Raw genomic sequence first — 26,155 nt, 5'->3', positions numbered from 1 at the left:
TCATCTTCTCCACATTTTCTGGATGTAACCTCGTACGCCGATTGCTGACAAGGTGAGCGGCGGCACTAAACACTCTTTCGGAGTACACACTTGTGGGAGGGCAACTTAGGAAGAATAAAGCCAGTTTGTGCAATGGCCTCCAAATTGCCTCTTTTTCCTGCCAGTATAAGTATGGACTGTGTGATGTGCCTACTTGGATGCGGTCACTCATATAATCCTCCACCATTCTTTCAATGGTGAGAGAATCATATGCAGTGACAGTAGACGACATGTCCGTAATCGTTGTCAGGTCCTTCAGTCCGGACCAGATGTCAGCATCAGCAGTCGCTCCAGACTGCCCTGCATCACCGCCAGCGGGTGGGCTCGGAATTCTGAGCCTTTTCCTCGCACCCCCAGTTGCGGGAGAATGTGAAGGAGGAGATGTTGACAGGTCGCGTTCCGCTTGACTTGACAATTTTCTCACCAGCAGGTCTTTCAACCCCAGCAGACTTGTGTCTGCCGGAAAGAGAGATCCAAGGTAGGCTTTAAATCTAGGATCGAGCACGGTGGCCAAAATGTAGTGCTCTGATTTCAACAGATTGACCACCCGTGAATCCTTGTTAAGCGAATTAAGGGCTCCATCCACAAGTCCCACATGCCTAGCGGAATCGCTCCGTGTTAGCTCCTCCTTCAATGTCTCCAGCTTCTTCTGCAAAAGCCTGATGAGGGGAATGACCTGACTCAGGCTGGCAGTGTCTGAACTGACTTCACGTGTGGCAAGTTCAAAGGGCATCAGAACCTTGCACAACGTTGAAATCATTCTCCACTGCGCTTGAGACAGGTGCATTCCACCTCCTATATCGTGCTCAATTGTATAGGCTTGAATGGCCTTTTGCTGCTCCTCCAACCTCTGAAGCATATAGAGGGTTGAATTCCACCTCGTTACCACTTCTTGCTTCAGATGATGGCAGGGCAGGTTCAGTAGTTTTTGGTGGTGCTCCAGTCTTCTGTACGTGGTGCCTGTACGCCGAAAGTGTCCCGCAATTTTTCTGGCCACCGACAGCATCTCTTGCACGCCCCTGTCGTTTTTTAAATAATTCTGCACCACCAAATTCAAGGTATGTGCAAAACATGGGACGTGCTGGAATTTGCCCATATTTAATGCACACACAATATTGCTGGCGTTGTCCGATGCCACAAATCCACAGGAGAGTCCAATTGGGGTAAGCCATTCCGCGATGATCTTCCTCAGTTGCCGTAAGAGGTTTTCAGCTGTGTGCGTATTCTGGAAACCGGTGATACAAAGCGTAGCCTGCCTAGGAAAGAGTTGGCGTTTGCGAGATGCTGCTACTGGTGCCGCCGCTGCTGTTCTTGCGGCGGGAGTCCATACATCTACCCAGTGGGCTGTCACAGTCATATAGTCCTGACCCTGCCCTGCTCCACTTGTCCACATGTCCGTGGTTAAGTGGACATTGGGTACAACTGCATTTTTTAGGACACTGGTGAGTCTTTTTCTGACGTCCGTGTACATTCTCGGTATCGCCTGCCTAGAGAAGTGGAACCTAGATGGTATTTGGTAACGGGGGCACACTGCCTCAATAAATTGTCTAGTTCCCTGTGAACTAACGGCGGATACCGGACGCACGTCTAACACCAACATAGTTGTCAAGGCCTCAGTTATCCGCTTTGCAGCAGGATGACTGCTGTGATATTTCATCTTCCTCGCAAAGGACTGTTGAACAGTCAATTGCTTACTGGAAGTAGTACAAGTGGGCTTACGACTTCCCCTCTGGGATGACCATCGACTCCCAGCAGCAACAACAGCAGCGCCAGCAGCAGTAGGCGTTACACGCAAGGATGCATCGGAGGAATCCCAGGCAGGAGAGGACTCGTCAGAATTGCCAGTGACATTGCCTGCAGGACTATTGGCATTCCTGGGGAAGGAGGAAATTGACACTGAGGGAGTTGGTGGGGTGGTTTGCGTGAGCTTGGTTACAAGAGGAAGGGATTTACTGGTCAGTGGACTGCTTCCGCTGTCACCCAAAGTTTTTGAACTTGTCACTGACTTATTATGAATGCGCTGCAGGTGACGTATAAGGGAGGATGTTCCGAGGTGGTTAACGTCCTTACCCCTACTTATTACAGCTTGACAAAGGGAACACACGGCTTGACACCTGTTGTCCGCATTTCTGTTGAAATAGTTCCACACCGAAGAGCTGATTTTTTTGGTATTTTCACCAGGCATGTCAACGGCCATATTCCTCCCACGGACAACAGGTGTCTCCCCGGGTGCCTGACTTAAACAAACCACCTCACCATCAGAATCCTCCTGGTTAATTTCCTCCCCAGCGTCAGCAACACCCATATCCTCCTCATCCTGGTGTACTTCAACACTGACATCTTCAATCTGACTATCAGGAACTGGACTGCGGGTGCTCCTTCCAGCACTTGCAGGGGGCGTGCAAATGGTGGAAGGCGCATGCTCTTCACGTCCAGTGTTGGGAAGGTCAGGCATCGCAACCGACACAATTGGACTCTCCTTGTGGATTTGGGATTTCGAAGAACGCACAGTTCTTTGCGGTGCTACTGCTTTTGCCAGCTTGAGTCTTTTCATTTTTCTAGCGAGAGGCTGAGTGCCTCCATCCTCATGTGAAGCTGAACCACTAGCCATGAACATAGGCCAGGGCCTCAGCCGTTCCTTGCCACTCCGTGTGGTAAATGGCATATTGGCAAGTTTACGCTTCTCCTCCGACAATTTTATTTTAGGTTTTGGAGTCCTTTTTTTACTGATATTTGGTGTTTTGGATTTGACATGCTCTGTACTATGACATTGGGCATCGGCCTTGGCAGACGACGTTGCTGGCATTTCATCGTCTCGGCCATGACTAGTGGCAGCAGCTTCAGCACGAGGTGGAAGTGGATCTTGATCTTTCCCTAATTTTGGAACCTCAACATTTTTGTTCTCCATATTTTAATAGGCACAACTAAAAGGCACCTCAGGTAAACAATGGAGATGGATGGATACTAGTATACAATTATGGACGGACTGCCGAGTGCCGACACAGAGGTAGCTACAGCCGTGAACTACCGTACTGTGTCTGCTGCTAATATAGACTGGTTGATAAACAGATGTCGTAGTATGTATGTATGAAGAAGAAAGAAAAAAAAACCACGGTTAGGTGGTATACAATTATGGACGGACTGCCGAGTGCCGACACAGAGGTAGCCACAGCCGTGAACTACCGTACTGTACTGTGTCTGCTGCTAATATAGACTGGTTGATAAAGAGATGTCGTAGTATGTATGTATGAAGAAGAAAAAAAAAAAAACCACGGGTAGGTGGTATACAATTATGGACGGACTGCCGAGTGCCGACACAGAGGTAGCCACAGCCGTGAACTACCGTACTGTACTGTGTCTGCTGCTAATATAGACTGGTTGATAAAGAGATGTAGTAGTATGTATGTATAAAGAAGAAAGAAAAAAAAAACCACGGGTAGGTGGTATACAATTATGGACGGACTGCCGAGTGCCGACACAGAGGTAGCCACAGCCGTGAACTACCGTACTGTACTGTGTCTGCTGCTAATATAGACTGGTTGATAAAGAGATGTCGTAGTATGTATGTATGAAGAAGAAAGAAAAAAAAACCACGGTTAGGTGGTATACAATTATGGACGGACTGCCGAGTGCCGACACAGAGGTAGCCACAGCCGTGAACTACCGTACTGTACTGTGTCTGCTGCTAATATAGACTGGTTGATAAAGAGATGTCGTAGTATGTATGTATGAAGAAGAAAGAAAAAAAAACCACGGTTAGGTGGTATACAATTATGGACGGACTGCCGAGTGCCGACACAGAGGTAGCCACAGCCGTGAACTACCGTACTGTACTGTGTCTGCTGCTAATATAGACTGGTTGATAAAGAGATGTCGTAGTATGTATGTATAAAGAAGAAAGAAAAAAAAACCACGGTTAGGTGGTATACAATTATGGACGGACTGCCGAGTGCCGACACAGAGGTAGCCACAGCCGTGAACTACCGTACTGTACTGTGTCTGCTGCTAATATAGACTGGTTGATAAAGAGATGTAGTAGTATGTATGTATAAAGAAGAAAGAAAAAAAAACCACGGGTAGGTGGTATACAATTATGGATGGACTGCTGAGTGCCGACACAGAGGTAGCTACAGCCGTGAACTACCGTACTGTGTCTGCTGCGACTGGATGATAAATAATGATATAAAAAATATATATATATCACTACTGCAGCCGGACAGGTATATATATTATATAATGACGGACCTGCTGGACACTGTCTGTCAGCAGAATGAGTTTTTTATAGAATAAAAAAAAAACACCACACAAGTGAAGTCACACGACGAGTGTTTAACTTTTTCAGGCAATCACAATATAGTATACTACTAACTATACTGGTGGTCAGTGTGGTCAGGTCACTGGTCAGTCACACTGGCAGTGGCACTCCTGCAGCAAAAGTGTGCACTGTTTAATTTTAATATAATATGTACTCCTGGCTCCTGCTATAACCTATAACTGGCACTGCAGTGCTCCCCAGTCTCCCCCACAATTATAAGCTGTGTGAGCTGAGCACAGTCAGATATATAATATATACATAGATGATGCAGCACACTGGGCTGAGCAGTGCACACAGATATGGTATGTGACTGTCTTGTACTCCTGGCTCCTGCTATAACCTATAACTGGCACTGCAGTGCTCCCCAGTCTCCCCCACAATTATAAGCTGTGTGAGCTGAGCACAGTCAGATATATAATATATACATAGATGATGCAGGCATGCAGCACACTGGGCTGAGCAGTGCACACAGATATGGTATGTGACTGAGTCACTGTGTGTACCGTTTTTTTCAGGCAGAGAACGGATATATTAAATAAAACAACTGCACTGCTGGTGGTCACTGTGGTCAGTCACTAAACTCTGCACTCTCTTCTACAGTATCAGCCTCAGGTCAATCTCTCTCTCTCTCTCTCCTAATCTAAATGGAGAGGACGCCAGCCACGTCCTCTCCCTATCAATCTCAATGCACGTGTGAAAATGGCGGCGACGCGCGGCTCCTTATATAGAATCCGAGTCTCGCGAGAATCCGACAGCGTCATGATGACGTTCGGGCGCGCTCGGGTTAACCGAGCAAGGCGGGAAGATCCGAGTCGCTCGGACCCGTGAAAAAAAACATGAAGTTCGTGCGGGTTCGGATTCAGAGAAACCGAACCCGCTCATCTCTAATAAAAACCCAGAAATGGTAGTTACAGTATATACAGTATTACATCAAATATCTTTCCAACCTGACACATAAAACAATCATTTACACTAATTAAAAGTTAATAAAAAAAATTCAGAAATACAATAAGACTTTAAAGTTTGCACTGACTGATGGTATTATTAGTACTACTCAGTGGTGCAAGTAAGCGGGTACGCTCGGGTACGGAGTACCCTTAAGAATTTGGCAGGGGGTACTCAGTACCACCTGCCACACACTTTGCACCCGTGACCGCCATTACTACAATTGTAATGTGCCACGAAGCAACAAGACCATGGTGCTTGGCAGCATGACGGCGCCTCCCACGTTGTCGGGGTTACTGGGGCATGATGGTGACTTCATGGTGTCACATCACGCTTCCTCCTCTGGCGGCTGTGGCTGGCGTGAAAAGAGGAGCCTGATTGCACTTTCCCGCAGCATCCCTTCCCGGGAGCAGCAGTGCAGCTGTTTCCATTCACACGGCTTGTATGATGCATCAGCACTGAGCAGATTTTGTTCTTCACAGGCTGGGCTGCTGTGCATGTCTCTGGCTTCAATGTGTGGGATAATTCATTTCTAATATGAGGTGGTCACTACTATATATTTCTATTATTATAGGGGTATTACTATATATGTCTATTATTATGGGGGTATAACTATATATTTCTATTGTAATGTGGACATATCTATATATTTCTGTTATACCAGGGGCACTACTACAGTATATTTCCTGTTATAATGGAGGCATTACTATATAATGTTACTAAACTGGGGGCATTACTACATATATTTATTATACTGGGGGTATCACTATATATTTCTATTATACTGGAGGCATTACTATATATTTCTAGCCTTGCCTCCAGAGGGCAAAGAAAAGGGGCTGTGTCATGTGGCAACGTCGCTAGTGTCTTGTAGCCACTCCCATTAGTGGCATGTGGTCACACCCCCTCGCAATACATGGCCACGCCCATTTTCCGGCACTCAGTACCAATAAGAAAATATTTCTACTTGCACCACTGGTACTAATGTATAAGGCTTTAAAAAATATGGATTGCTGGAGATTGGCACCCTGTATTTAAGTGATTTAGAAAGGAGGAATGGGTACCACAATGAAGGCTGATGCTTAGATGACTTGGTTTGCTTGAGATTGTTCTATGTAATTGAAAAAAAATTATACTTTAAACTTTCTTTGATTTTTGTATTATCGGAAAACTGTTTTCATGGATAGATACTGTCACAAGTCATGCAGGGATGGTGTTTATGCTGACCATACTTGCCGGATTTGCTAATATCCTGAGCAATGTATAGGTGGTTTACACCAGCGACCTCCACAAGGAGATTTGGGTTTTCTGCACCTAATATGCAGGTTGCAATCCTCTGACTAGGTTCCTATGTACAGGGCTGGTGTACCCTGAAGGAACTGAAGGCAGGTAGTGAGACTGATCACTGCAAGGCATACTGGAGCCTAATCAGCAGGAATGGGTCAGAACCAGACTCGAAGTGTGGTACCAGGTGATGGCAGAAATAGAGGAGAAACAGTACCAAGGGAGTAAGCAAGGGAAATGGTCATATGGACTGGATCAAAAAACAGGAAATTTCACTGGGAGCTCTAACAGAAACAGACACTAGAGTACAGATACAGAGCCTAAAACTCTGGAACTGGATAGTTTCCATAGACTTCTTTATATAGGAAATGTGGCAAATTTAGCACCAATGTGACGTCATATTTTTGGCTTGCCTGTCCCTTTAAATTTAGGTGGTCATTCCGAGTTGATCGCTCACTAGCAGTTTTTAGCAGCCGTGCAAACGCAATGTCGCTTCCCACTGGGAGTGTATTTTAGCTTAGCAGAAGTGTGAACGAAAGGATCGCAGAGCGGCTACAAAGTTTTTTTGTGCAGTTTCAGAGTAGCTCTAAACCTACTCAGCGCTTGCGATCATTTCAGACTGTTCAGTTCCTGTTTTGACGTCACAAACACGCCCTGTGTTCGCCCAGCCATGCCTGCGTTTTTCCTGGCACACCTGCGTTTTTGTGAGCACTCCCTGAAAACGGCCAGTTGACACCCAGAAACGCCCACTTCATGTCAATCACTCTGCGGTCAGCAGTGCGACTGAAAAGCTTCGCTATACCCTGTGTGAAACTACATAGTTTGTTGTAATAGTATGTCACGCGTGCGCATAGCGCCGCATACGCATCCGCAGAAGGGCCATTTTTTTTGCCTAATCGCTGCACAGCGAATGAATGCAGCTAGCGATCAACTCGGAATGACCCCTTAGAACAAAGCCGTGCGCGTGCCCCTATATGCTATAGGAGAGTGAGGGGAAACAAACAACAGGTAGTTAAAAACTATTTCATATGTACGGTAAATCTCAGCTGTTATCGGATGCTTAGAGTGCTCTTGAAAAAATGCTTCAAAAATGTGTTGTAAACTATTGTTTACAAAACTGGATTGTGTCTTTACATGAAATTCTTGCTGTTTCCAACTAACATATTTAGCGACATACTAACAAGTACTGAGAACAGACCTGCAGTGTGAGATTGTGAACATCATTCACAAATTGCCAATTGGTGTGCTTTGACTGGCTAGTTAGATTTATCTGCATGTAACAAACTTCATTTGGATATAAACACTGATCTTTTTCACTGTGATCACAAATCTAGTTTACAGATTTGACAACTTTCTTTCAATTGGCATCCATTTCAGTTGTTCTTATTAGTTTTATCTGTTTATTTTGTTATTTTCCCACTCAGCTCAAAGCTCTGTATATTGTTGTCATTCTCAAAATAGAAGATTTAGGATAAGCCAAGATACTGAGCGCTGAGATGCCAAATGAGGTGGTGAATCAAAGAGCAAGAAGGCAATCCAACAAGCCAAGTCTGGTATATAAAAGCAGCTGGAAAAGCAGGCAGTTGGAAAGTGCTACAGCTAGGAAATCAGTAGTAACCTAATATCCGGGCACTGGAAAGTATACAGAAGGCTTTACATAGCTTAATAAAGTGGCCCTTTTTATTTATTTATTAATCAATCTATCTATCTATCTATCTATCTATCTATCTATCTATCTATCTATCTATCTATCTATCTATCTATCTATCTAAATGACACAGCCGTGCCTGCATCTGCATTCACCACAGAATCAGGCTCACTGTAACTTGTCTCACCAACCTCCTCTGTTGCGGGTACTCAACAGAAGGGGAGTTCTAACAAATGATGGGACCCATGTGCAGACTCCAGGTAGGCCCCCTTCTCTTCACGGTGCAGTTAACTCTGGCATTGTGCCAGAGTCTACTGCGCATGCGCAGGTATCTGAAAACCTAGTGCCCCCTATGTTTTGGAGACTAAATCTCTTTTATGCATTTGCAGTGCCCATTTTGCCAGTGATTTTTTACTGCGACTGTTGCTCCAAAAGGTAAGTAATAAAACATGGGTGCAGTGTGTACAGTGTTGAACCACTGGACCCAGGGGACCATGTGCACCATACACACTGCCAGAGCCGGCCATAGGCATAGGCAAACTAGGCAATTGCCTAGGGCCTTTGATATGTCTAGGGGCATCAGCAGCTTCTGCTGATTAAAATTATATGCAGCATGCCTATATTCTGTGTGTAACATTTCATATGCAGATACAGCCACAGTCTCACACAGTGTATAGGCATGCTGCATATCATTTTAATCAGCAGAAGCTGCTTGTGCATCCTAGCCACATAGCAATGCAAATAAGATGCATTTTCATAAAAAAAAGGTGCCCAACATTAGCATTGAGGCAAGATTTATGAGGACACATCTGTATCCAAGCAGAGGCAGAGGTCACAGTGTTAGTGGCAGTGTTAGTGCTGTGTGCATGTGAGTGGGTTGGTTGTGCAGTAGTGTTCGGAATATGTGTAAGGAGCATTATGTTTGTCATGTAAAAATGCATTAATAATGTGCAACATGTGTGTAAGGGGCACTATGTGTGTCATTATGTGTATAAGGGCATTAATAATGTGCGGCATGTGTGTAACAGGGTACTACTGTATGTGTGTCACTATGCGTATAGGGGCACTAATAATGTGCGGCATATGTGTAAGGGAAATTATGTGTAAAAGGGCATTACTAAAGGTTGTCGTAATGCGTAAGGTGCATTATGTTTATAAGGACATTAATAATGTGTCTCATGTGTAAGGGGCATTACTCTGTGGCATTATGTGTATAAGGTGCTCTACTATGTGTCGTTGCATATAGAAAGGGCACTACTGTGTCGTGTAATGTGAATAAAGAGCAATAGGGTGTGGTGTAATGTGAATAAGGAGCAATTCAGTGTGATGTAATGTGAATAAGGAGCTCTACTGTGAGGAGTAATGTTTATAAGGTAAAGTGATACTACTGTGGGATGTAATATGAATTATGGACACTATCGTATAATCAAATGTGAATAAAGTTGCAGTACTGTGTGGCGTAATTGGAATTGGGGTTACTATTGTGTGGCCATGCCCCTTGCAAAACACACCCCTTTTTGGGCTGTGTGCCAAATATGCAAACTGTTCCTATTTAAAATATAGGGGGTACAAACACCAAAATAAGGACTGCTATGGGTGAGGGGTGATGGTGCTGGGAAAGAAGTGCAAGGTCAGAGGCGGAACCAGCGGTGGTGCTAGGGGGCACCAGCCAAAATCTTGCCTAGGGCATCATATTGGATAGGGCCGGCTATGCACACTGCACCCATTAAAGAAATGCCAATGACATGGGCTTCAGCAGCCAAAGGTTGCTGCAAACTCATACTAATTTTCCCATTCCTTCACATCCCAAGGAAGACTTGTCAGATAGAGATCTTCTGACTGATAAGAACATTTGTATATTTACTTCATTGTTCATATAGTCAGCTTAAGATAACTTGTTTTTTTGTGACATGGTACATTATCCTGATGCATGTAGACTAAAGGAGATGGGCAGAGTGGGGCCATAAAAGGATGAATATGGTCAGCCACAATACTGAGGTAGGCTATGGCATTTAAACAATACCCAATTGTTATTAAGGGACCTAAACCATTCTACACATTAAATTGGAATGTGGTTTCTTTTCCAAGTAAGGTTCATATGCTCCAACATGTACTATTCACAGGCACATTATAATAGATAACATGAACTCATAGCAGATAAATTGAACTATGAAGAAAATGAAGTCTTAAAATTGTCGCAAAGTTGTCTACTTCTGTATCATTCCTTAAAATGTCACATTTCACAAACTTACAGTGTATATACACACAGTGTATAACCCCCCCCCCTGCAACCTTAACCTAACACACTCCATACCTGCGGCTTACCGCAGAGCACTGGCAAACCCTTGCTCAGGATCCTGTCGGTCGGTATCCTGGCACCAGGATTGTGATCCAAGTCAGGATGCCGGGACAGTATTTTGACTGCCGGTATTCCAAATGTCTGGACCCCCTTTTGCATCTGACTAGAAAAGTAAAGAGCGTCCTAGACAGGAAATGCAGCCAGGACACTAGAAACTGCACAAAGTCTACAACAAGTGAGATGCTGAAGATCTAGGACATCTTTTTCCTCAAAGTCTATGACAGCTACAAATTAACACATATTAGATTGGAGACTAAAAGACAGTTACTGCCTAGTGGTTAATATCCATTCTAATTGTTATTTTGTGCTGCCTTAGTGTGAACTACTTTATATACTGTACTGCAGTCACTTAAAAAATGTATTGCGTGTTTGATATGTTACTTTGTTATGACGTCATTGTCTATGCACCTTTTTATTAATACATTTTAGCAATAAAACCATGAACTGACTCAGTGCTGTTTCGTTTTACTATACATTTTTCAATGTGGGACTGACCACCCCTACAAACAGCAGCAGAGCCAATGAATTGATTAATACGACTCACCTCTGCATCTAAGTTCTTTTTTTGTATTGTATCGCTTATTAATATAGCATTCTCATATCTCCATATCTGTATTGCAGCATTCCTATCTCCATAGCTCACCATTGCAATTCTTGTGTTCTGGTGTCAGTATTTCAATTACCATATATCATTATCAATCCCATATTTAAATAGCATCAGCATACAGTATATCATTCCGTATCAATGTCATTTCATAAGATTAGCATTCACATAAAGTACATCTCCAATGTTTCCGTTCTGAACATTTTATAGTATTCCCATAATTAAATAATAGTATTATATATAATTATTTATATTATTCTCATACAGTAATTCCAATTTGTATATGCTCCATTGCTATGCCTTTGCTATGTGTTGTGGGGGAATGAGGGAAAGAAGGTAAGTAATGGTATAGGTCAGGATGGGGGGGAATTTATGTTTGTCTCTTCAAAGGTCCATGTGAAACGAAAGAATGAGTATTTTCTTTTTCTTGAGGAGTGTGTGGGTAGAGCTTTTATTGCTATGCTGTTTGGAATCTGTAAAACCCTCAGAAAGAACTGTACATATCCATAGGACAAAGACCAGTGCCCCTAAAGATCAAATGTGGTGTAGGTGACAATACTTTAACACCTATCTATTCCTATGACATGCATTAACTCTCTTACTAGATATTCATCAGAGTTTAAAACATTTTTCTCAAACATTATCCCTTACACTTTGAATGTTACAGCTGCTTTAAAACAAAAAAAGAAAGAATGGGCTAAATGAAATGGGGTCCGAGATTGCCAGAGGCAGGATGGACTGGGGGTCAAAATCAGCCCTGGCATGTAAGCGCACATGAGAAAGGGGGCGTGAGCACCACAAAAGGTGGTGTGGAAACTACTGATGAGGGCATGCCACGAGTCAGGGGGCGTGGAATCGCAGCACGCCTCCGTTTCCATGGAGTTGGGCAGGGGAGCGGCCAGACCAGAGTGCCGAAGGCTGCGATACATGCGGCCTTCCCGGCTCTCTGTGTGACAGTACTGTCCTACTAGCCCATCGGCCCTTTTGGCATTTGCCAGAAGTGCCAGATGGGCATTGCAGCCCTGGCCAGAGGTGCAGGATGCCAGGTCATCTTGGACATTTTATTTTTAAATTGCCAATCACTTACAAGATAAACCCTTGCCTTGTAAGTGATTGCGCTTTAAAAAAAATTCTGAGATCGGCCCGGAATCCGGCACCTCTGGCTATCACGGACCTTATAACATCTTGCTCCATATCTTTTTGTTCCAAGGTGATTACTTGTAACTTTCTAATCCACACTCATTACCTTTTTCCATTCATGGTTACAGGACTTTTTTTGGGCTGCATACACTCTGTGGCATGACAATCCACACAAAACAAAACTTCTAGCCTCCAAATTTCAAGTGAAACTCACTTCTTCATGCAAGCTGATTCCAGGACCACCCACATGCCCTCCGTACGGAACTCTCACATAACACACTGATCCCAAACTAACACTGCTCTGTGGATTATACAGCCACCAAGAATCTCTGTAATCTCACCAGGCCTATTTGCAATATGAAGCTGTTATCATGTATCAAATTCCTATTTCCTTATCTTATACATTGTAAATTTGTGAGCAAGGCCTTCTTATGTCTCTGCCTGTCTGTTATTCCTCAATCCTATTTTATTACTGTTTTGGTCACAACTGTAAAGCACAATGATAATAATAGTAATAAGGAGAGCGAAATGACAGCATAGGAATGGAGAGAGTTAAACCTCCTGTGAGGGGTGGACCTAACTGTGATGAAAAGTACAGCCAATGTTAGAGAGGGGAGGGATCAGTATATATAGGGATGTATAGCCTAGCTTGGTCTCTCTTGCTGCTGGTTTTCCTTCTGGTGAGTGTTGCTGAGTGAGAGCTGAATAACAGCAGTGCTGCTGCACCTACACAACACCCAGCAGAAGATTTAGCACAGCAGTATGCACAGAAGCCATTAGTACCAGAAGCAGCAGCAAGTGTTTGGACATCTGGACTAATAGGACAGTGATTGTATCACAGAAAGGTGAGCAGCATGACCACACATGCTCACTCACAGACACACATAGACTTTGGCTAGGCAGTGTAGATGCTATTTTTTTATTAGATCTGTATTGCTGGGCTGTGTTGTACTTTTACCTTTCATTTTACAGCATCAGATTCAGGAAGTGAAAATCCAGTGAAGTGAATGAGACAGTGAGAAGCCTAATGCAGCTGCTGGCTCTATTCTGTCTGTGTCTGTGTCTGACTCCTCCTTCCTGATGAACTAATCTTTGCCAAAGCTGTGAACTGAACGAACTAGTTCACTTTGAAGATTAGTTCATTTTGAACTAATCATTCATGAACTACCCATCACTAGCCAGTTTCAACGTCTCCCCTGCTGCCTCCCTTACAGCCGGAGTCCGGCGGGGAGCGGCGGCAAGGGGGGGGCTTCCCAGGATAGGGCACGGCAGTATTGAGCCCCGATGAAGTGCCTTCCCTGCAGACGGAGAGAGCTTCAGCCTGCGGGGGGAGGGCACGCGCGGGGGGGTGGGGGGCGGTGGCAGGCACAGCAGCGATAGTGAGGGCCAGCAGGCGCAGGATAGGATAGATGATTGGTGGGGGGCCACGCCAATTGTGGTCAGGGGGGCCAGCGGATCACCAGCAGGCCAGGCGGGGCATTGGCCGTTGGGTCCCTTATCGGCGCCTGCCAGCCGACGGGCCAGGAGAGGTGCGCCGGCATCTGCGGGGGCTCCCGCCGGTGCCGGCCGCGACTTTTGGGGAAGTCAGGAGGCTTCCTGAGAATTGGCATCGGCTCTGTCGACGGTGGTGGCGGCATTGGGCCCATTGGCCGCAGCCGCATCCCCGGGGGCAGCAAGGCATTCCGGTGCACGCGCAGTAGCGAGGGCGTCCGGTACGCAGCCGGGGTCAGCGGCTCAGCGAATAGAGCGCGCTTGCCGTGACCTGGGGGCGCCCGCGGCGCAGTTGGGACACCGTCCAGTTCAGACGGAGCGCGGACGCGAGGTGGGGACATCTTTGCCCCAGAGTGCTAGGCAGGCCCCGGGAGTGGTTTCCGAGTCCCGTGCTTTTTCTTCAGGTGATCGCGGAGAGGTTGAGGTGGACGTGAGCGATGAGGAGGATTTCAAAGTTTCCACACCGGAGGACTCCCAGTCCGAACAGTTGACAGCGTCAGGTGAGGTTGAGCAGTCGGCGTCGGGCTCCAGCGCGCGCTCCAGTTCTCTCAGTTCCTCCTCTTCTTCATCCCTGTTGTCGCAAGCGTCCGACATCAGTAGCACGACTAGGGCAAAAAAGCGTGCAACGAAGTACACTAACAGGGCGGCAGGGCAGCAGGAGAGGCGGAAGAGACGCAAGCGGCTTAGCGAGGACGCTCGCAGGGCCAAGAAGCGCCGTGATTTGCCGGGAGTAGTCCACTGTGATTATACGGCAGTGTTGAGGGGGTTGCGGGATAGGTGCCGTAGGAAGATCTGCAGAGGCGATTACGTGGATATGTTCGTGCTGACTAAGGACGCGAAGAAGGAGTATAAGGCAGCGACAGCTAAGAAAGGCATCGGAGCTGAAGCTTTTTGTACTTTCGACAGCTGGCTGGCCGGTTTTTGCGTCTTTGCGGCATGTTATCTGGAAGATAGGCCTGAGGAACATATGAACGTCATACGATACCTGCACTTGATACACAATATGCAGCGCACATCGTCAGGAATCGAATGGCGGATGTATGATGAGAAGTTCCGAGAGAAGCAGGACTGCTTACAGATTATTGACTTTGGTTGCAAGGACGTGGAGGTCTGGCTCCAGGTCACCCGGGCTTCTCAACCCACAAAGGAGCCCCGGAATCCGGGGGCGGACGGGCAACGCACAGGGTCGTCCGCCCAGGGGAGTAGCGCGGAAGGGGGACCGGGTAGGATAGGTAGGTTTGCTATTCGCGGGGGAGGACAGGCACCCACGAAGGGGAAGTGCTTCGCATTTAATAATGCGACCTGTTCCTTCGGCAAGCAGTGTCGGTTTCAACATTCGTGCTTGCAATGTGGCGGCTTCCACCCGGCCTCCAACTGTTTTAAAGGAAATCGGCAAGGCGCGAGGGGAAAGCAAAGCTACGTAAAACCCGGCGCGAGCGGGATCGCTCAACAGGGCCCCAACGCCAATTAATTTGGACGCCATGTCCAAATGGTTGGATTGGTATCCGAATAGTACGGATGCCCAGTTTTTGTTTCAGGGTTTTAAGTTTGGTTTCCGCTTGCCAGTTGCGGGCAAAGTATCGGTCAAGGCTCTCCGGAATCTTCAGTCCGCTCGCGCCTTGCCGTCTGTTTTGCGCGAGAAAGTTGATAAAGAGGTGCGAATGGGTAGGATGGAGGGCCCGTTTAGCTCGCCCCCAGTGGATGACTTGGTCATTTCCCCAGTGGGGGTAGTCCCCAAGAAGACTCCGGGTGCCTTTCGGCTCATTCAACATCTTTCTTACCCGTCAGGGTCGTCTGTCAACGACGCGATACCGCCGGCACACTGCTCAGTGGTGTACCAGTCGTTTGACGTGGCGCTGGAGTTGGTTCGTAGTTACGGCCCGGGAGCTCTGATGGCTAAGATCGATGTTGAGTCCGCGTTTCGGTTGCTCCCATTGCATCCAGACTCATTCCGTTTTCGTTTCGGAGCGGAATATTTCATTGACAAATGTTTGCCGATGGGATGTTCCGTTTCCTGCTCGTTTTTTGAAAGGTTTAGCACATTCTTGCATTGGTGCGTGGAGTCTTCTTCAGGGGGTCACGGAGTTGCGCATTACCTCAATGATTTCCTGTGTGTGGGACCGGCGAATTCGCCGCGCTGCAGCGACTTGCTGTTCAGCATCCGAGCGTTGTTTTATCACTTTGGCATTTCTGTGGCCGAGGAAAAAACGGAGGGGCCGGTTTCCTGTTTGTCGTTCTTGGGGATTGAAATCGACACGGTGGCAGGCTCGTGTCGCCTTCCTCAGGCCAAGGTCGTGAAGCTCCACGAGGTTATTTGCCAGTTCGTGATGTCGCGCAAAGTCACGCTGAGGCAGGCGCAGTCCTTGCTGGGCCTCTTGAACTTGGCTTGCCGGGTGATCCCGATGTGCAGGGTTTTCTGCCGAAAGCTGGAGAGTACGACGGCGGGGTGTGCCAGGCCGCATCATTTCATTCGTTTGTCCTCAGAGATTAAGAGGGATTTGGCCGTCTGGGCCTCGTTCCTGGAGGACTTTAATGGGGTGCGTATCTGGCTGGCCCCAACGATTGACAATGCTAGGTTACAGCTGTTTACCGATGCGGCGGGTTCCTCTGGGTTCGGTTGCTACCTAGAGGGATCTTGGGGCGTGGCCTCGTGGCCTGAGGAATGGCGTCGCGAAGGTTTCACTAAGGACCTTTTGCTGCTGGAGCTTTTCCCCATTATGGTAGCACTGGAGGTTTGGGGCGATCGTCTGGCTCATCGCAGCATTTTGTTTAGATGTGACAATCTGGGCGTGGTGCATGCGATCAATAACCAGAGGGCGAAGTCGCTAGTGGTTCTGAGGGTGCTTGGGCGATTGCTGCTGACATGCTTGCATAAGAATGTATGGTTCCGCGCGCAGCATGTGCCAGGACTTGAGAACGGAATTGCCGACGCGTTGTCCCGCGGTCAATGGGAGAGTTTCGTTTGTTGGCACCCGAGGCCGATGAGCGGGGGTTTCAATGTCCCGGTTATGTCTGGCAGGTGATCGGACTGGACTGGAGGGTCTAGCGATGGTCAAGCTTGGAGCGAGTGGGAAGAGTTTGTCCGCGGACGTAGTCAAGAAGGTAAGAGCGGGCATCGGATGATGCTTTTTTTTATTTGGCAGCTTTTTGGTGGTGTCCCGGTACTTAGCAGGGATTTCGTTTTTTAATAAAATCAAGGGTGTCCCTGACGTGACAAAGAGCGGGCTTCTGGTAAAGGCGATGAAAGGGTGGGCGCGCGTGGTGCCAACGCCGCCTGATAGGCGACGCCCCATCGATGCGGCCTTGCTACCGGCTGTCATAGATGCGGCAGTATCGCGTCGTCAATTTTTTAATCGCTTTTGTTCCAGTTGGCGTTCTCCATGGCTTACCACGGAGCCTTTCGGGTTTCGGAGCTGGTAGCTAAGCGGGCAGACTCGCACATGCTTCAGGATGACGTGGTGGTGGGTGAGAGGTCCTTGCTGTGCAGATTGCGTCGTTCTAAGACGGACCAAGTAGGTAGAGGGCGATGGGTCACTTTGGTACCGTCTCTGGAGGGGAGCATTTGCCCGGTGAGATTGGCATCAAAATATGCAGCAGTTCGGCCCGGTGTGCAGGGGTCGTGGCTGCTGCATTATGACGGTTTACCTTTGACGAAATATCAGTTTCGTTGGATGCTGAGTCGCTGTCTGGCGAGCTTGGGCCTTTCACCCGCTGCTTTCGGTACGCATTCTTTCCGAATCAGGGCGGCGACGACGGCTGCATTGGCGGGGTTTTCCGTTGTGGAAATCCAGGCAGTGGGGCGATGGAAGTCGTCAAGTTACAGACGATATATTCGCCCAGTTCCATGAGTTGTTTGTTTGACTAACAGTTCAGTTTTATTAGTCGTTGTATAAGTTCATGTTGTAAAGTTAAGTACGTCCTTGTGTAGTGTGTCTGTTTGTCTCCCCTGTTCATCCTACTCAGGGATTAGCTACTCGCCGCTGCTGGCAGCGGGGGTCTGGAGTTCTTTTGCGATTTTTTGGCTGACTTGACGGCCTGAATTCTAATCTACAATTCGGCTGATCAGTTCAAATCAAAGTCCCTCAGCAGGTTTTTATGCTTTCCCCTCCAGCTGAGTTCTTACATGTTTTTCCCATTTTAATACCCCCCCCCCCGTTTTATTTTCCTTATATTATTTTGATTTTTCCCGTTGTGTGTTTATGTTATGCTTCGATTGGCTGGAAGCTTGTTTAGATCGGCTAGGCCGTGACTTCTGCAAGACACGAAAACCCCCTTTTTTTCTTTTGGCAGATCCTTCAGGTTAATGCGTTTAATAAACTCCTGTTCGGATACTTATTAACCGATTTTTACTCCTTTCCTTCTCTTCAGGTTGGGTAGAAGACGATTTGGCAATCTGGGTGGTTGGCCACTCTTATGTTTACTGGGAAGCCAGGTTTTTGGCCTCGGAGGGGGCACAGATGTTTCCTAGGGCTCATAGCGTTCGTTGGCTTGGTTGGCGGGGGATGATGTGGAAAGATCTGAAGAGTAGATTGGTCAGTCAGGTCAGCGAGCATGGAGTCCCTAGGTTATCCATTTAGGTTGCAACGATCTGGGGAAGAGGACATCTTTGGAGCTGCGGTGGGCCATGAAGGAGGATCTGGCCAGTGTGGCCGCAGCGTGGCCCAATTGTGTTTTGGTGTTCTCTATGATGGTGCCAAGGTTGCATTGGCAAGGAGTGGCGGACGGTCGCCCGATTGATGAGGCCAGGCAAAAGGTGAATGCGGCGGTGGCGAAGTGGGTGTTGGCCCACGGAAGCAAAGTGGTTCACCACCCTAGGATTCGGTTTTGTGACAGTCACCTTTTTCGGCCTGATAGTGTGCATCTGTCCAAGGAGGGGATGCTGTTTTTCTGAAGGATCTGTTTCTGGTGTTGCAGGAGTTAGGTTGAGGGTATGGTGGCGGTGCGAAGACTCTGGGGAAGAGTCTTTCGCTGTTGGCGGAAAAGAACGGCAGGTTGTAATTTGACTTGTTAGTTGCAGTTGTTTACAGTATTGGTGTGGTTTAGGTGCACTCACCTCCATTGACTTTTAAGGCCGCTAGATCACCCATCAGGGGGCAGCGTCATCACCCATCCGGGTGGGCAGTCAGCGTGGAGGTCTGAGTCGGGCACCTATTACCTATGTATGGTTTGTGGTAAATTAGGATCGTTTGGGTTTTAATGTTTTTTGAGGTTATCGTCAGTTGAATATAGCCGTTCTTTTTTCTGCCACCATATGCCGGCTGAATCGGCACGTTAACTTAAATTTTACTTTACAGGTTTTTTCTATTGGTTAGGGTACAATAAATAGCTAACAATTTTCTGCCAAATTCAAGTCTCTGTGTCATTATTTCTTGGTATTAAAGGTATTGAATGCTTTACTTTTGAATGAGGGTCCACACACTATCATTAGGAGGTTTATAATATTAATAATAATTGATGTGACTATGGGGTCTATTTACTAAGCCTTGGATGGAGACACAATATCAGCCAATCAGCTCCTAACTGCCCTGTCACAGAGGGTACAGAGAGAAGGAGCCCCAATACCTCTTTGCCCACAAGAATTGAAGTGTGTCCTCCTATAAGTTCATCCAAACAATTGCCGGCATTTGTTATTTCTCCAGCGTGACTGCTTTACTCAATCCCCTGGACCGTACCGGGAACGCCCTGTGTCCTACTTTGGTGAGCACTATTCCACCAGCACTGGGGGTAGAGAACGCTGCACCGGTGCACTCACAGTTTGCCGGAGGAAAGAGCGGCTTTCCGCCGACGCTACAGACGGACTACGCCGCTGACGAGTCCTGCCGCTGACGGATGTCTCACCCGTGCACAGGGTGATAGAAAGCGTCCACATACATCGATACCATTGCGGTACAGGAAAGGAAAAATTGTCCAGTCTGTGAGTAACAGCTATTTTTCAACTCTCAATCCTTGCACCGCTCATACATCTATTAAAATTGGCAAGTAATGAACTCTTTCCTAATCGGAATTTAATATATATTCTGAGGACACCTATATGCACGATTGTGCCAAAGTATTCTTGTGTTTCCTACATCTGGGCAAGTAATTAAACACACTAAAAGCTATCAGAGAATTAGCTGCCTCCTTACCAGGTGGCAGCTAATCCCAGAGTGCACACACACACAGGCCTGCCAGCGCCACCATTACCTCTACTTCTTTTCCTGTCACAGGCTGTGTTTGAAAAAAGACAGTTAGGTGCTGGTTGGTTGGTATTTTATCTATGTTCCCTTTATCTCTATCCAAAGCTTAGTACATAGACCCCTATGTTATGTATCACAAGAAATTGGGCAACATGGAACCATGTGTGTGTATTTATATTATAACTACAGTATATAATATTTTAAAGGTTTTATTTTTTATTACCATCATGGCAATTTAAAAACTGGTAACTTGCACAAAGATAAGGGTCCAGGTTCAGGGGCAATTATTGGTCTGGTAAAATGCCATGTGATGTGGATGCTGACAGATTTATATATATAGGGGGTAATTCCAAATTGATCGCAGCAGGAAATTTTTTAGCAGTTGGGCAAAACCATGTGCACTGCAGGGGGGGGGGGGGGGGCAGATATAACATGTGCAGAGACAGTTAGATTTGGGTGTGGTGAGTTCAATCTGCAATCTAAAATGCAGGGGGTCATTCCGAGTTGTTCGCTCGCAAGTGAATTTTGGCAGATTTGCTCATGCTAAGCCGCCGCCTACTGGGAGTGAATCTTAGCATCTTAAAATTGCGAACGATGTATTCGCAATATTGCGATTACATACCTCGTAGCAGTTTCTGAGTAGCTCCTGACTTACTCGGCATCTGCGATCATTTCAGTGCTTGTCGTTCCTGGTTTGACGTCACAAACACACCCAGCGTTCGCCCAGACACTCCTCCGTTTCTCCGGCCACTCCTGCGTTTTTTCCGGAAACAGTAGCGTTTTTTCCCACACGCCCATAAAACGGCCTGTTTCCGCCCAGTAACACCCATTTCCTGTCAATCACATTACGATCGCCAGAACGATAAAAAAGCCGTGAGTAAAATTCCTAAGTGCATAGCAAATTTACTTGGCGCAGTCGCAGTGCGGACATTGCGCATGCGCATTAAGCGGAAAATCGCTGCGATGCGAAGATTTTTACCGAGCGAACAACTCGGAATGACCCCCGCAGTGTAAAAATAAAGCAGCCAGTATTTACCCTGCACAGAAACAAAATAACCCACCCAAATCTAACTTTCTCTGCAAATGTTGTATCTGCCACCCACCCCCACCCCTGCAGTGCACATGGTTTTGCCCAACTGCTAAAAAATGTCCTGCTGCGATTAACTTGGAATTACCCCCATAGTCCACCCTGAAACTTATTTCAGTGCTGTTTACTGACGCAGCTATGTTTATATACCCTGTGCTTGTCCTATATTGTAATGAACTGTAAGTCACTGTCTTCATGTTTTGCTTATTTCTTTACTCTGTAATTGGGCGCTGCGTATCCCATGTGGCGCCATATGAATAAATGATGATAATAATAATAATAATAATATAGTCAAATCCGACTAACAACTAAATATCCAGCAGGAAGAGAATAGTAAAATGATGGGGTCTTATACATTATAGGCTTGTCCTTCTATATAATATAACATTTCCATGCAGTGGGTCACAGCACCCCACCTTAGTGACATACACGCTCACCTCTCAATGCAGAATTCTGGATAATTTGCAAGTACCCACAAGCAGGGGAATAGCACCATTTTCTAAATACACTACAGATAGGGATAAATACCATATCTCACATTCAAACTTTGCACAATTCTTGGGAGCCAAGCTGACATTCAGAATTGCTTAATCTTCTTGTTTCTCCCTGTAAACAGGATAATGTGAGACTATTTTGTTATTTTTTCCCCCTCTTTGTTTACAAGAAACTTATTTGCTTAAGACTACTGTATCTTTGTATGTCCTCTTTGTTAAGTTTGTGTATATAATTTAAGCATTGTAAGTATCTTTTTCATATTAAACTTCACTTAATAAGATTAACGTTAATAAGGTTTCTTTGATTCCTATTGGATCTATTTTGCCTGTGGATTTGGCTAATCAATGCTACATAAAAATAAATAAAGGACTGTGCTGATAAATCCCAAAGTGAATACTGTTAAGCCAGAAAAATGACATTATACAAAATTAGAGATGAGCGGGTTCGGTTCTCCGAGATCCGAACCCCCCCCGAACTTCACCTATATTACATGGTTCCGAGGCAGCCTCGGATCTTCCCGCCTTGCTCGGTTAACCTGAACGCACCCGAACGTCATCATCCCGCTGTCGGATTCTCGCGAGATTCGTATTCTATATAAAGAGCCGCGCATCGCCGTCATTTTCACTCGTGCATTGGAGATTGAACGGAGAGGACGTGGCTGCGTTCTCTCCCTGAAAAGCTCCGTAATCTGTGCTCAGTGTGCTGCAAATATCTGTGCTCAGTGTGCTGCAAATATCTGTGCTCAGTGTGCTTTATTGTGGGGACTGGGGACCACCAGTATAATAGTAGTTCAGTAAAGTAGGCCATTGCTCTATCTTGCATCTCTGTGTCTCTGTAAGTATCCATTCCATATCTGTGCTGCATTTTTGTGAGCAGTATATATAGTATTAAAGTGCAGCATTTTGGTGACCAACAGTATATAGCTGTACAGTAGGCCATTGCTGTATCTTGCAGCTCTGTGTCACTGTAAGTATCCATTCCATATCTGTGCTGCATTATTGTAAGCAGTATATAGTAGGGCAGTGCAGCATTTTGGTGACCAACAGTATATAGTTGTACAGTACATTAGGCCATTGCTGTAGTATCTTGCAGCTCTGTGTCACTGCAGGTATCCATTCCATATCTGTGCTGCATTATTGTGAGGAGTATATAGTAGGACAGTGCAGCATTTTGGTGACCAGCAGTATACATATATAGTACAGTACAGTAGGCCATTGCTGTATCTTGCAGCTCTGTGTCACTGCAAGTATCCAATCCATATCTGTGCTGCATTTTGTGAGCAGTATATATAGTATTACAGTACAGCATTTTGGTGACCAACAGTATATAGTTGTACAGAAGGCCATTGCTGTATCTTGCAGCTCTGTGTCACGGCAGGTATCCATTCCATATCTGTGCTGCATTTTTGTGAGCAGTATATATAGTATTAAAGTGCAGCATTTTGGTGACCAACAGTATATAGCTGTACAGTAGGCCATTGCTGTATCTTGCAGCTCTGTGTCACTGTAAGTATCCATTCCATATCTGTGCTGCATTATTGTGAGCAGTATATAGTAGGACAGTGCAGCATTTTGGTGACCAACAGTATATAGTTGTACAGTTCATTAGGCCATTGCTGTAGTATCTTGCAGCTCTGTGTAACTGCAAGTATCCATTCCATATCTGTGCTGCATTATTGTGAGCAGTATATAGTAGGACAGTGCAGCATTTTGGTGACCAGCAGTATACATATATATATAGTACAGTACAGTAGGCCATTGCTGTATCTTGCAGCTTTGTGTAGCTTCTAGTATCCTGATCAGTGCTCAATATCTGCTGCATTGTTGTGACCAGTATGTATACTGTACTGTGCGACGTGTGTTATACCACTGGTGATTATACATCCTGTAATCTGTACTGAGCGATGTGTGAGATACACCTGGGTATTATACACCCTATATACTGTACTGTGTGATGTGTGAGATACACCTGGGGATTATACACCCTATATTATTATTATTATCCTTTATTTATATGGCACCACACGGGTTCTGCAGCGCCTAATTACAGAGTACATACATAATCAAACAGGAAAACAGCAACTTACAGTTGATGACAGTATAGGACAAGTACAGGGTAAATACACATAGTTACATCAGCAGATGACACTGGAATAAGTGTCAGGTGGCAGAAGACTGCTGGATGTGGTACAGTTGAAGATTATTAAAGTAAGACAAAGGATAAGCACATGAGGGAAGAGGGCCCTGCTCGTGAGAGATTACAATCTAAAGGGGAGGGGTAGACAGACATGTGTGACACAGATGGGGTACATAGAGAACGTGGAACAGAGGGTTAGGATGAGATTTGGCTGGGTTTGGTGAAGAAGTGGACCCCCAGAAGGCACAAGTCAATACTTAACATTGCAACATTTTACTGGGCTATGCAGGAGAAAATTTAAAATAGGTGAAAAAAAAAAAAAAAAGAATCAATAACTTCTACCGCTTTCAAAAAGGTCAATGGAAGCTGAAATAATGGACAACTACCTCATGGAAGCCAGATACAGTATACCAAACAGTACTTAGCAGAGTTAGGAATGAGTGCTTATGAAATACAGTAACATTTTGTCATAATATTTCAGAAACTGCATGGCTGGTCTCTTGCACTCTTTTGCTCTAATACACCACCTGCTTTAGGATTTATATTCAAAAACATTATGTCTCCATAATCCCAAAAATGTCAGTCTTCTTGGAAAGTGGTTTGTTCCTTTGTCCTTACAAAGAGAAAGAGAACAAACATTCTCAAACAACGGTTTCTCAATTTCTTTTTCCTCTGGGAAGGGATTGTGGATTCGCAGGAATATCTGAGCATTTCTGTAATCAGAAAGCAGCGACTTTCTACAAATGTTTACGAATAATTCCAGTGATTTTGTCATTTTCTTCCAGTGATTTGGACCAATAATACCATTGATTAGAACGAATAATTCCAGTGACTTTGTCATTTTCTTCCAGTGATTTGGACCAATAATACCATTGATTAGAACAAATAATTCCTGTGATATTGAGGAGTTTGTGTCGCTTAGCTTAGCTGTCCAGCGACCACAGTGCACCTCTTTTTCTCTTTTCTTTGCATCATGTGCTGTTTGGGGCCAATTCTTTTAAGTGCCATCCTGTCTGACACTTCCGTATATGTCCAGTGGTACTGCCATTTGATATAATTCCCGACATTACTGCCATTTAATTCCAGTGATTTTGTCATTTTCTTCCAGTGGTTTGGACCAATAATACCATTGATTAGAACGAATAATTCCAGTGATTTTGTCATTTTCTTCCAGTGATTTGGACCAATAATACCATTGATTAGAAAGAATAATTCCTGTGATATTGAGGTGTTTGTGTCGCTTAGCTTAGCCGTCCAGCGACCACAGTGCACCTCGTTTTCTCTTTTCTTTGCATCATGTGCTGTTTGGGGCCAATTTTTTGAAGTGCCATCCTGTCTGACACTGCAGTGCCACTCCTAGATGGGCCAGGTGTTTGTGCCGCCCTCTTGGGTCGCTTTGCTTAGTCATCCAGTGACCTCGGTGCAAATTTTAGGACTAAAAATAGTATTGTGAGGTGTGAGGTGTTCAGAATAGACTGGAAATGAGTGGAAATTGTGGTTATTGAGGTTAATAATACTATGGGATCAAAATGACCCCCAAATTCTATGATTTAAGCTGTTTTTTAGGGGTTTTTGAAAAAAACACCCGAATCCAAAACACACCCGAATCCGACAAAAAAATTTAGGTGAGGTTTTGCCAAAACGCGTCCGAGTCCAAAACACGGCCGCGGAACCGAAACCAAAACCAAAACACAAAACCCGAAAAATTTCCGGTGCACATCACTAATATCAATGTCAAACAAATGTCAAGTGCTTTATACAGGTTGAGTCAAAAAACTCACAGATTTTAAGGGTTAATAAAAAAAGGCATGGTCAATACTATTCAAAAGTTTAATATATAATCTAAAAATTCCATGGAATACAGTTTATTTTCAATTGGTTTTGAATATGATATTGTCATTTATTGGCGTATAGCAGCCTTCAGTTCATTAATGGTTTTTGGTTGATGTTTGTTTACCTCAGCTTTCAGATGGTCCCATTGGCTGTGTAGGGGCTTTTCATGAAGCTAATGAGGATTGTTTTCCATCTTGTAACTACAGAAAAATTCTACTTGTTTACATGGCCAGACAACTGAAAGTGCGCTTCATCAAGAAATTGCAGCAATGACCCACTTAGAGATACTACAAATGTGTATCACTAATGATGGCCACCATCTGAATTATATCATATTCAATACCAATTGAAAATAGACTGTATTCCATGCACTTTTAGATTATGTACTAACGTTTTAAATGGTATTTACCATGCTTTTTTTTGTTAACAATTTAAATTTGGGAGGCCAAATTGACTTTTTCAAAGGACTACAATGTACCAAACATAGAAACATAGAAATTGACGGCAGATAAGAACCACTTGGCCCATCTAGTCTGCTCCTTTTTTTTACCATATTTTTACCTCAAAACTGATTTGATCCTTATTGGTAAGGATATCAAATAT

The sequence above is a fragment of the Pseudophryne corroboree genome, chromosome 8 (assembly GCF_028390025.1).
Source record: "Pseudophryne corroboree isolate aPseCor3 chromosome 8, aPseCor3.hap2, whole genome shotgun sequence".
Taxonomy (NCBI): Eukaryota; Metazoa; Chordata; class Amphibia; order Anura; family Myobatrachidae; genus Pseudophryne; species Pseudophryne corroboree.
The sequence above is the reverse complement of the archived record's forward strand: the minus strand, read 5'-3'. Positions refer to the sequence as shown.